The sequence below is a fragment of the Quercus lobata genome, chromosome 2 (genome assembly GCF_001633185.2).
Source record: "Quercus lobata isolate SW786 chromosome 2, ValleyOak3.0 Primary Assembly, whole genome shotgun sequence".
Classification (NCBI taxonomy): domain Eukaryota; kingdom Viridiplantae; phylum Streptophyta; class Magnoliopsida; order Fagales; family Fagaceae; genus Quercus; species Quercus lobata.
In genome coordinates this window covers 62,611,903-62,624,822 of record NC_044905.1, presented here as the reverse complement: position 1 = coordinate 62,624,822, position 12,920 = coordinate 62,611,903, and positions in this window count along the sequence as shown.

Sequence of the window (12,920 nt, the reverse complement as noted above, 5' to 3'; positions counted from 1 at the left end):
GGGATTGATAGGTGCTTCTTGTTCCAGATCATAAGTGACTAAAAAATAAGAGACTTTTAGGTGTGTTGTGTTGATCACAGGTGATAAAAAGAATAAAGCTTTATTTGGGCCTTTTGATTTGTCCTGATTGATGGCCCAATAGGTCTATTTTTGTTAAGCTGGAAGCTCTATTTAAAAATAAATTAAGTAAAAAGGCCCTAAAAAATGTATTTTCTGTAATTTTAACTCTGTCAAAAAGTCCGACCCAATCTGAGGCCCAGACCCGTGAAACCGATGACTCCGACCCGAACAACCCGATTACCCGATATTCGGTCGAATACGGATCCCAAATTCAGGAAACCGAATCAACCGGGTCGAGTTTGGTTTGGGCCCAAAACCGACCCGGCCCAACCCGTGGACACCCCTAGTCACACCAAGGCAATAAAGAAAGGTTGCAATAGCAGCACATACTACTAACTAGACCTAGTAAAAATGAATGTGAACTTGTTAATCCATTTGAATTATAACGAAAAATAGGCTATGGATAAAAAGAATAGCAGTGGGTTTTAGTATAATAAGCTAATCCAAAAGCACACTTAGTTTATAGGTGATTTAATTTAATTTCATATTTCGTGCATAACATGTATACATGCCTTCTTTTTTCTTATGTGAAATTTTTAGACTAGAAGACTATTAGAGCAATGTATTATTAAACTTTTATCTTTAGTTTTTTTTTTTTTTTTTTGTTCTTTTATTTGTTTTTGAAAAAAAAACAAAAAAACAAAACAAAACAAAAAAACAAAACAAAACTTGAAATTTGGGCTATTTTGAGTTAACCAACTATCCAATGACTGGGTAAGGATCAAAGGAATAACAACCCATTTTTGTCCAATAAGTTTCTGGCCCAAACCCAACCAAGTCGAATCCAAATCCAAACAACTGAGCCATTTGCCAAGTCAAAATTGCTAACCATAAAGGCAACAAAAATATGTTGTTGAGGAAGATCAACCGTAAAAATCAATATAGATGCTGCTTTAAGCCCAATTTATTCTTCCATCGCTGCTGTGGCTACTGGCTAGAGACTAGAGAGGGGAGTTGGTATTTGCTTGCGCCATGAAGGTAAACACCAAACTCTCTCTCCAAGCAGAAGCTTAAGCTTTGAAATGGGCTATAAAACTATCTGCCAACTTGGTCTTTGATTTCATTTTCATTAAGAGCGACTCTAAAACTGTTGTCGAGTATCTTTCAAAGCCAGAGCTCGAAATCCCTTGGAGAATACACAATATATGTTCTAACTTGTCTCTTTTGCTCTCCCAATTTACAAACGTTTCTGTAAAATGGGTCCCCAAGAATTCTAAAGGTGCAAGTGCAACCCACACCTTGGCCAAATGGTCTCCCAAGCATAATGTATTTGGTTCTTTTGATCTAGGCTGTTGTCCCCCTGTTTTGAGTATATTATCAAGGTTAAGGCAAGCACTCCTACTTCTTTGTAGGGTTTTTTTTTTTTAATAAATTCTTCTTTTCCATTAAAAAAAAAAAAAAAAAAAAAAAAAAAAAAAAGCTCCACTACGTGTATCATGGCAAGTCAAATGTGGAAATCTCCTTTTATCGTACTTTTCTTCATTGTTTGTGCAACAATTATATGAGTACCATATTTAATTGCCCCGTTAGACCCAATGTATGTGTGAAAATTTGCCACATCATTTAGAAAGAGATACATTATTATTCCATTACACACAGGCAATAAAACTCAAGGAAGTTGATGGTGGGATTAATATCTCTTTTTCTTTATTTTTTTTTTAATTTTAGGAACCAACCATGCTCATTTGAAATTTCACGGACCAAAAGAGCTCACTAAGTAAACTTTAGGATCTAATAATGTATTTTGGCCTATTTAAACTAAATCAATTAATGTAATTACAAGAATGATAAAGATTCTGTTTGTAAAACTCTTATATAAACTCATCTATGTAAGTTTATAAAATTGAAAAACCGTGGATGTAGGCCTCTTAAAAATGTTGTCTTGTTGTTCTCATTGTTTTGGGTCTTTTGTTGATGTGACGTGTGTCTGTTCTGGCTTGGCTCTTTTGCTAATCTGGGTTTAGTTTGGGGGGTTTGGCTTACTTGCAGTATTTTTTTAAAATGAATGTACTTTTGTTTTAATGAGAGATTGTCATATCACCTACTAACTAAATAAAATGTGGAGATTAAAACCCACTACCACTTGTCATTGTATATTTAAAGCAAAAGAACATATCTAATTAAAAATTTACTGGAGGCAAGCCAAACCCTAGTTTGGGAAGCGGAATCTGCCACTCACGTCTACACAAATGATGAAGAGTAGCTGTTCGTCTTGAGATTAGGTGGGACTTAGCAAATCTGCCAAGAAGGGGGGGGGGGGGGGGGGGAACACAGCTTATGAAATCATACTTTAGCAGCTAAAAGGAAAGGTAATTTAAGAGTAATATGATGAAGGAGAAAGAGACTCATGTTTGTGCACTCAAATAATGCTCATAAAGAAGTGTTTCCTATCTACTAAATGTATTGAAAAATCTAGTAAAGTTTAATGATGTATATGTGTATATTGGCTTGATTGTTGTGTTTTGCTCTCATTAAAAGATTTGATAAATGAGAAGGAAACCTACAGTGTTTTCTGGATATTAGCACTCGGTAGCATTGAGTAGTGAACATTCTAAAAAGGGTAGATTGGTTTTGGTTTTGGATCTCGAAACAGCCGAATTGCCGAAACCCTTTTGCTAACTGGTGCTAGACCTTATTGGCCCAGTCTGGTCAGTTTTTGCTATTTAAAGACTTTATAGTCTAAATTAGTGGGTTCTTGGGCTAGACTTCGTGGGCCCAGATTTAGCTAATTTCATAGGATGGTTTTGTCAGCTGCATGGGTCAACATTAACAGGTTGTGCCGTTGTGGGCTTAAGTTAATGATGCATCATGTTTTTGGACTGGGGCTTATTTTAATTTGTTGCCCTAAAATACCCTTAACACTTTTTGTTTTCTTTACAGATGGGTGGCGATGTTACTCCCGGTTCTTCTATGCGCACACGTTGAAACAACTTTCACTTTTTGTTAGTGTGTGATTGGATTGTGATGATGCACAGAAAATCAGTAAGCTAAAAGCTCCGGGCTTCAATGATTTAGTAATTACTTGAAAGGCTTGAAAAGAATAAAAAATACTCAAAGGAGACCGGGGCTAACCAGCCAAGAACCCTTCGATAATTAAGTTAGTTTCTCTTTAAAACTCTGGAGTTCCAACTTTTTGGGAGTTATAACTTTTTTGGAGTTATCTCAAGCTTACCTTCATTTGCTGTGAATGAGTGTTTATATAGTGTGCTCTCGAAGCGGTTAGTTATCTTGTAACTTCCCCTATATTTGAGGAGGTCAGAGGGTTCAAGGTTAACTTCCACAACTGCTATAGGAGTTAGAATATTTTTTCTATAATCGCCGTTAGAAGTTAAGTATTAAGTAGGAAGTTATAGTGATGAACCAGGATTTTACTCATGCCTTGAAATAATAACATGTGGTTCAATATTACTGGCTCTTGTAGATAAATCTCTATGGAATTTTCCAAGTGTTGGGGGTCGACCCATGTGCCCTTGGACGACCGTTTTGCTAGGTACAGCCATTCTTGCCTTCTTGACTCGGACGACCCTCATGGACGAATAGGAGTTAAATTTTCAGTTCACCATCAGATTGTATAGCTTATACATAACCAACCATTAGTACTTAGCAATTTGTAAAAGAATTTGTAGCTCTAACATTTTCCTCATTTAATGGCCATTAAAAAATTTATAGATCTAAAATCGAAAACAAGATATACAAGCCCAAAAAAACTAGTGCAATAACAAAAATTATCAATAGTAAAGTTAAAAATAATTAAGCATAATTAACCAATTTTACTCAAAATAAACAACCATCCCTTTAAAAAGTTTTAAACAAAATAATTGTGTCTTTACCTAGCAAAAAGCGCACACATAAAATAAAAATAAATAAATAAAAAAAAACAAAAAAAAAAGCAAAACAAAACAAAAACTTAGCAGCTAAAAAGCAGCAAAGCCAAAGACCAGAGCCGCCTCTAACTTCAAGTCTTGACTCTGTCCCTGAATGACCATCACTGTGAAACTAAGAAGCAAAGGAATGGGTTCATTGCACTAACCAAAATCAAACTACCTAATTAAGTTTGAAGTACTAGTCAACTAATTGGCCTTCACAGAATTTCGGGGTGTTTTGGTTTGGGTTTGCACACTAGGACCAAAGTCTTCCTTTTATTTTATATTTTTTTGTGTTTGGATGGCCAGTGATGCTTCAATAGAAATTTGGCATTGATTTAGTTGGGTTTGCACGGACTAAGTGGGTTGTTCAAGCTTGGACTTGCAGAGAGGGAGATGGGATGAAGAAGAGAGAGTGGAACGTCATGGTGGGAGATTCTCTTTCTTTGAATAATAATAGTTATTTTATTCATCATGTCAAAAAAATTACGCCTTAAAAGAAAAAAAACATATACACATACCACTAATTATGATTTTTCACTTTTAAAAATATATTATTAGAAACATGGTACTAAACACATTGTAAGGACACGATTCGTATCGAACTACAACAGTATTGGGTTCGCACGTAAAAAGGCCCAAACAATATCATTTGTAGAGCGTGGGTTTGAAAGGCTAGGCCTTAGTCACCAGGCGGTGAGTCTTTCGTGGTGTTCATACATGGTTAAGTCATTTTCGCCCTAGGAGTCTTTCTCTAGGAGGCGGGCTGGGAGGCTCTGGTTTTTGACCATTTTTCCCAGCCCCCTCTATGAATTACTTACCTTTCCTTTTATACTAGCCTGTGTTTTTTTATCCTTCGTCCACGTGTAGGATCGACATTCCAAGACTGATACTTGTCCCATCAGCCCATACCCGGAGTGGTTGGGGGTGGTTGAAAAAGATGGGGAGTATGGCTTTGTCAAGTGCAGAGTATTGAATGGCAGTAAGGGCAACTTTCCCTGGTCGTTACACTTTCCAGCATACCCTTTTTTATTGGCACAGATATTTTAGATTTTTTCCAAATTGTTTCTATACCATTTTTACCCTTTCTTCCGGGGAAGCTTCGGACATGCCGAGGACTGAATTGTCCTCGGCTGTATCCCAAGGCTATTTTGTTCTTGTGTTTCCGAGCCTGGGCCATAACCTTCCTCGGCTTGGGCCTCTGGGCTCCAACGAATAAATGGAGCTGGCCCAAAAATCGTTGGGCCCCACAATAACCCCTCAAAACCCTGCTGTCCGACCTCTTGATTGGAGAGGAGGGTTTTGGCAATACCAAGCCTTTATTACGGCTCGTCGAACTCAGCTTTTCATTTAATGCTGGCATTTCTTTATCTGCCTGGGAAATGTACCGGTCTACGAGACATTCTTCTGCACTCATTCACCAGGCGTTCCTGCCGTTTGGTTATCCAAAAAATGTGCTTTTAATGACTTACCGTTACGAGACTATTTAAATTCGACGGTTTTACTGACGATGTGGGGTAGTGGAATGGGTGTATTATCGTTTACAGATTTTTTGGAAATCTGGACGAATTAAATACCTTCCGCTCCACCCTTCATATAAGGAAAAAGGCAAGAGTTTATTTCTTTTGTACAGAGTCCCTTTTAACCCTTCTGAAGTCTGAAACCTTTAGCTTCCTCCAGAGTTTACTTAATTCACTAGTTGTATCCTAGCTCGTGATACACTCGAGATAAGAGCAAATAATGAAAGAACCATGCCCCTCCCAGAAACTCCACATTCTTACAAAGCTTAAAATGGCTCGGTCAGGGCAAGGATGGCGGAGACTCAAAATCCTTTTTACCCTCCTCTCAGCCAAAATCCGAAGCAGAGGCTCGTCACGTCAAATATTCGGCCTGACTGAGCTGGGGTCACCCATTATCAGTACCAGCCGCTCTCTCATGAGCATAACTAATATGGCACCAGTGTGTTAGGAGTCAGGACTGAGGCAGGGACTAAGTGCCCATACTTCTTCCTCTCTTCGTTCATTGGTGTCTCATTTTGCCTCTCTTTCATCTTCTTTCCACCACTAGATCCATCTTGGTACTTTTTTTTCTCCCTCTTTTGCTCCTCTTTCTTTCTTTTCATCTCCTCCCTCTTCTTCTCCTCCTTCTTTTCATTCATCTCCTCCATCTTCTTCTGAAGAAGGTCCTTCTCTCAATATGGGCGCTACTGAGGCAGAGTTTGGAAGGACTTCGGAGACGAGTTTAAAAAGGCATCTGACTGTTTATTTGTCTGCATTGTTGTCGTTTGTTTGTTTTTTTTTTTTTATTGTTTTGGTGATCCACCTTTTGTATAGGCTTGTTTAAGCCCCTCTTTGTACGTTGTAATACATCTTTATATTAATAAAAATTGTTACTACTTTACTTCGCATGTTCTATCTCTATATTTCCGAAATTATAACGCGATGAATAGACGTACAATCTTGTGAATTCTTTTGTATTTTTAAACTTTGACCGACGTCTAGGACCAAAGTCCTAGTTAATAAAAAGATCTTACTCTGTGTTTATAGAAACAATCCGACTTAATGATACTGAATCGAACAAGTGATACTTAAAGCTAAAACTCCTATTAGGCAAAAAAAGAAAGGACATTATGATGAGCTTACTGAGTCGGCCTGGCACAATACCGCCGACCTTAGAATACAATACTTGGGGCCGTAATCCCTTATCAAAGAGAAAGGCGCTATTATGAACTTTCAAGTGTTGTTCGGCACAATAATATAGCATTGAATTAATGACACCTAGGGTCAAAATATTTGCTAAGAAAAAGATATTATCATAATTTTAATAGAGTTGTTTGGCACAACAACGCCAACCTGCGAAAACAACACTTACCCCAAAAATAGCCGAGACGACAACTGAATGCTCGATACGGTGTAAGAAGTAACCATCCGAAGACATACCACCCGCAAAATGAACAGCCCCTGTAGGTTGCTGAATAGTGGGGCGTTTTACCATCTTCTTAACACTTTTAATAGCTTTAACCTTTTATAGTATTTGAGCCGAGGACTGAGTAACTTAGAATTTTTACTAAGTAGCCAACTTTACGAAACTCAGTTTTCTCATCCAAGTAGTTGGTTTCCCCATAGGTTTGAGTCCAAGGACCATACAATACATTGGTTCTGTCCAAAACTCAGTTTTCTCATCCAAGTAATTGGTTTCCCCATAGGTTTGAGTCCGAAGACCATACAATACCTTGGTTCTGTCCAAAACACAGTTTTCTCATCTAAGTAATTGGTTTTCCCAGAGGTTTGAGTCTGAGGACCATACAATACCTTGGTTCTGTCCAAAACTCAGTTTTCTCATCCAAGTAGTTGGTTTCCCCATAGGCTTGAGTCCGAGGACCATACAATACCTTGGTTTTGTCCAAAACTTAGTTTTCTCATCCAAGTAGTTGGTTTCCCCATAGGTTTGAGTCTGAGGACCATACAATACCTTGGTTTTGTTCAAAACTCAGTTTTCTCATCCAAGTAGTTGGTTTCCCCATAGGTTTGAGTCCGAGGACCATACAATACCTTGGTTCTGTTCAAAACTCAGAGGACCATACAATACCTTGGTTCTGTTCAAAACTCAGTTTTCTCATCCAAGTAGTTGGTTTCCCCATAGGCTTGAGTCCGAGAACCATACAATACCTTGGTTCTGTCCAAAACTCAGTTTTCTCATCCAAGTAGTTGGTTTCCCCATAGGTTTGAGTCTGAGAACCATACAATACCTTGATTCTATCCAAAACTTAATCTTTGGAGTGGGACCTTGGCTTTAGGGGAATTATCTCCTCGGCCAAGCCCCTAGAACCATCCATGCGACTGACGCTACCGAACGTAGCCCCTAATCAAGAACCATAGCCCCTAACGGAACTTTACACTAGAACTCTATAACCAACTGTTAGAAATGACAAAAGAGCTCTCTCGACCTACCGCCTATGCTAACGCACAAGCCTTTCCCACAGACGGCGCCAATTGTAAGGACACGATTCGTATCGAACCACAACAGTGTTGGGTTCGCACGTAAAAAGGCCCAAACAATATCATTTGTAGAGCGTGGGTTTGAAAGGCTAGGCCTTAGTTACCAGGCAATGAGTCTTTCGTGGTGTTCATACATGGTTAAGTCATTTTCGCCCTAGGAGTCTTTCTCCAGGAGGCGGGCTGGGAGGCTCTGGTTTTTGGCCATTTTTCCCAGCCCCCTCTATGAATTACTTACCTTTCCTTTTATACTAGCCTGTGTTTTTTTATCCTTCGTCCACGTGTAGGATCGACATTCCAAGACTGACACTTGTCCCATCAGCCCATACCCAGAGTGGTTAGGGGTGGTTGAAAAAGATGGGGAGTTTGGCTTTGTTAGGTGCAGAGTATTGAATGGCAGTAAGGACATCTTTCCCTGGTCGTTACACTTTCCAGCATACCCTTTTTTATTGGCACAGATATTTTAGATTTTTTCCAAATTGTTTCTATATCATTTTTGCCCTTTCTTCCGGGGAGACTTCGGACATGTCGAGGACTGAATTGTCCTCGGCTGTATCCTAAGGCTATTTTGTTCTTGTGTTTCCGAGCCTGGGCCATAACCTTCCTCGGCTTGGGCCTCTGGGCTCCAACGAATAAATGGAGCTGGCCCAAAAATCGTTGGGCCCCACACACATTATTTACATTATAAATACTTTAAAAACGTATTTTCACAATACTTTTTAAACCACAATTTTCATATTATTTTGAACAATAATACTTTAATACTACTACCAAACAGGCCAGAGTAAATGTACACTGGCACTTTTCATTTTCTATTTAATTTTTTATTCTTTCTTTACGTATTCTGAGAATTTAAAAAAAAAAAATAGATGATGGTTGTTATGTACGAAAAAAGATAAACAATTAAAAAATAAGAAAAATTGGTATTTTAATAAAATTTAGTATAAAATAGATAATCTAAAATATGAGGCATTTTGAAAAGTGGGTATGTATAAATAGGAAAAAAGTAGGCTTTTATGTTAAAATATACATGAATTTTTGCACAAACTAATGTGAATGCTTTGATAGATAATCCAATTAGCACTTGCCACGTGCTTAAGAGCATTCGCATTGTGCAAAATTTTCTGTCTATTTTAACATAATAACTTACTTTTTTTTATTTTACATACTCATTTTTTTAAAACACTTCACATCAAATTATCTATTTTACACTACATTTCATTAAAATATTTTTTATTGTTCCTCTTTCTTCACACACAACAAACACCGTCCACTGTTTTCTTTAATCATTGAAATACGTAAAGAAAAAATTAAAATTAAAATGCAAAATTAATAGTGTATGTAAATTTACACAATTATATACTTGTTAATGTGAGTCATTTTTAAGAAATGTTATGTAAATTTTACATATTTTTCTATTATACATCCACTGATATGATTGCTCTAAATGTGTGTAAAATTTGTTGTCTTATTAATTCTTCTTATCTGTGGGAATATTTAAAGTCTCATATCATCTAATTACAAGCTCGTTGGCTCGTTGCTTATTAATATTTCTTTGTTTTCTTAGCCAAAAAAAAACAAAAACAAAAAAAAAAAAAAAAAAGAGAAGAAAAGAAAAAGTACAGTGGTCTCATTTACTGTCTTCTGTTTTGATCAATTTTTGTTTTCTTCCCCCAAAATAATGTTAATACTTGTAGGAAAACGATCTTCTCAATTGCAGTGCCATAAGTAACCAGCCAAATCTGGCAAAATTTTGTCTGTTTTTGGTTTTTATCAATAGAATAAGACTTATAACCTATTTGAAAGGTTAGAGAGGGAGGACTGTAGAGGAGAATGATTATTCTCCACCATGTTTGGATGTTTTTAAAATTAGTAAAGGGAAAGTGAATAATTAACTCTTCCTTTTGTTTGGATATTTTAAAAATTAGGATGAAAAGAAGAGGAAATGATTTAAATAAACAAATTTACTCTTATTTAAAAATGAACTTGCAACATTGGTTTATAATTAATTTGTTAGATTAAATAATTATGACTATAGCATGCAATTTTTTTTTGATAATTTTTTTTTTCTAATGTGAATTAAATAATCAACTTCAGTCTATGATTAAATATTTTTTCTGCTTTTTTATTATACTAAAAAAAACCATCCATCCCCCTCCAAAAAAAAAAAAAAAACCATCCTAATTGATAATAATTAAAATAAGAAAAAAAAAAGTTTGGATGTTGAAAAACGATTCTAATGTGGCTTGTGAGTGCCAAAATTAGCATAAAAATTATAAAAAATCTGGAAAAAAAATTCACATTATATTTTCGCTTTGGGACTCGGCGCCACCGCCACCGCTCTCAGCTCATCTCTCTACACCGTTGACGGTGGCCAGTGCACCGTCATCTTCGACCGTGTCCGTGGAATTCTCAACGACGAGACCGTTGGCGAAGGTACTCACTTCCTCGTCCCTTGGCTCCAGAAGCCTTTCATTTTCGATATCCACACAAAGCCCCACACTTTCTTGTCATTTTCATAACCATGGCTATAAGCATTATCGACCTTGAAGTGAACCAAGACACCCATGACCTCTTCAAAGTCACTCTCGAGTCCGACCACATCCAAACACTCGTCACCCACACTCCCTAAATGGTCGACTCCTGGCTCTCCGACATCTACCGCATCCACCACCGTCGTCTCCAACGCCTCATCGTTGGCTTCGACAACGAGTGGCGGCCCAGTTTCAACCGCAACATCCAAAACTCAGTTGCCACTCTCCAACTCTGCGTGGGTCGACGCTGCCTCATCTTCCAACTCGTCTACGCCGCTCACTTCCCCAACTCGCTCATCGAGTTTCTCGGCGACGAGATTTCACTTTTGTTGGAGTTGGGATTGAGAGTGATGTGGAGAAACTGTTGGATGATTATGATTTGAAAGTTGGGAATGTGGTTGACCTTCGTGGACTCGCTGTGGATCGGAAACGAGGTGTTGTAGGCCATGGTGGCTCACTTCAACATTGGTCTTTGATTCATCGTTCTATTGATTGTGTCATATTTTCCTTTCACGAAGTTTTCTCAGCTAGCAGACAGTTTCAACCAATTCGTTTTTACTTCTACAATCAACTAATTGGATGTCAAGAAAGAAAATAATGTGAATTTATTTTATATAATTGGTCTGTAATTTTGTTAATTTAGAAAGGGTAAATTGAATCATTCATTTCGTTAATAATTTATCTTCTATTTTCCCTTCAAATCTCTCCAATTAGGGGAATTAAAAATGAGGGGTTAGAGATAGTTGAAACTTCTTCAAATCTCTTCAAACCCATCCCCTCTTTACTTAAAAATATTCCAAACAAAGTAATTAAATTACTCTCCTTCCCTTTACTTTACTCTCTCTTCTTTTTTAAACTTTCAAATAGGTCATTAGGTACAGTACCTTCTTAGATTCGTTTTTAAAATTTTGTTATGTGAATTTTTTCTTATGGGATAGAAGTGTATTTTTTAATTAAATAACTACATGACTAAATCTTAAAAAAAGAATATAAGAAATAGCACTTAAAATACTGTACCTAAGGGTCTATTTAGTAAGTCATCTCAAACTCATATTTTTACATTTTAAACAACGTTACACATATTTTCACACACCTTTTTACTCACGTATATTTTAAAAAACTACGAATAACATTACTTAAACTATCCTACCAAACACTCTAAAAATTTTACCGAAATATCTTCGTACGTAAAAGCCAAGACACTTATGGTAAACGGCAAACCAAATCATAATAGAGGCCCAGAGGTCAGATTCACGAACATGGAACGACACAACCATAATGGCCTTTGCTGAAATAATTTTTTTTATTCTTGTCAGTTTTTGGAGTTTGCTTCGAGGCCATTCTGACACCAAACCCTTCCCATAGAGAATAATGTTAAAAAATGTCGGCTACACAGAAAAATTTACAACTTATAATATTACTAACCGACGTGCTCAGTAAAATGATGTGAGCGGTAAAGATAGAATAGTAAGCCTATATTTTTATCTTTTATAATTACATGACGAATTATACTAAAAATTATGAATTTGTGTGTGTTATGAGTATTACTTGAGCAATGAGCAATGTTAAAATCGCAAAAATGGCACAATTTTTTCAACAATTCACCCATATAACTAATTGCGAGTAAGACAAAAAAAAAAAGTTGGATCCACAACTCTATACGTAAGTTACCAAAAAAAATTGAATAATTTGTTGTGTAATTATCACTTTTCCTTCCATAAATAAAAAAGGCATTCCTTCTTATCCAATGCTCTCTCTGAAAAATTAAAAAGTTGGGTAGTTGATGAAATTGTACGTGTCACCATGTGGAGGGTACACCAGGGGATTCCACGAGGATCACGATGGCCAAGTTACTGGATCTTTCTATAGGGTAGGTGTGTGTGTGTGTGTGTACCCTCTCGTCCGTTCCAATTCCATGCTCTGAAGTAACTACTACTGCTCAATCATGTTTGTCAACCACAATTCGCATACATATCATCACTTTTCAAAGAATCACCTTCAAACACTTCATATCCTCCTTTTGTGTAATTGAATTTTTTTTTTTTTGGCTGAATCTTTTGTGTAATTGAATTCACTACCAAACTGACTTTATGATTTTCGGACGGGACATTCACAAAAATAAATAATAATAATAATAATAATATTGCATTAAAAAAATATTATTATTTCAAACAGGTCTTTAGCCTTCCTTTCTGCTGAAAAGAAATTTTGTTTAAAAAAATTGTCATTCTTATCGTTTAAAAATAAAAGAACTTTTGAATTTCATCCATAAATAAATAAATAACTTTGAATTATGAATGAGTAACATTGAACATTTTCCGCATAAAATAAGAAAGGGCAAATTGTTGAACCCCCACCCCCACCCCCAAAAAAAAGTTCTTTATGATGAATTAAATACCACCTTTTTA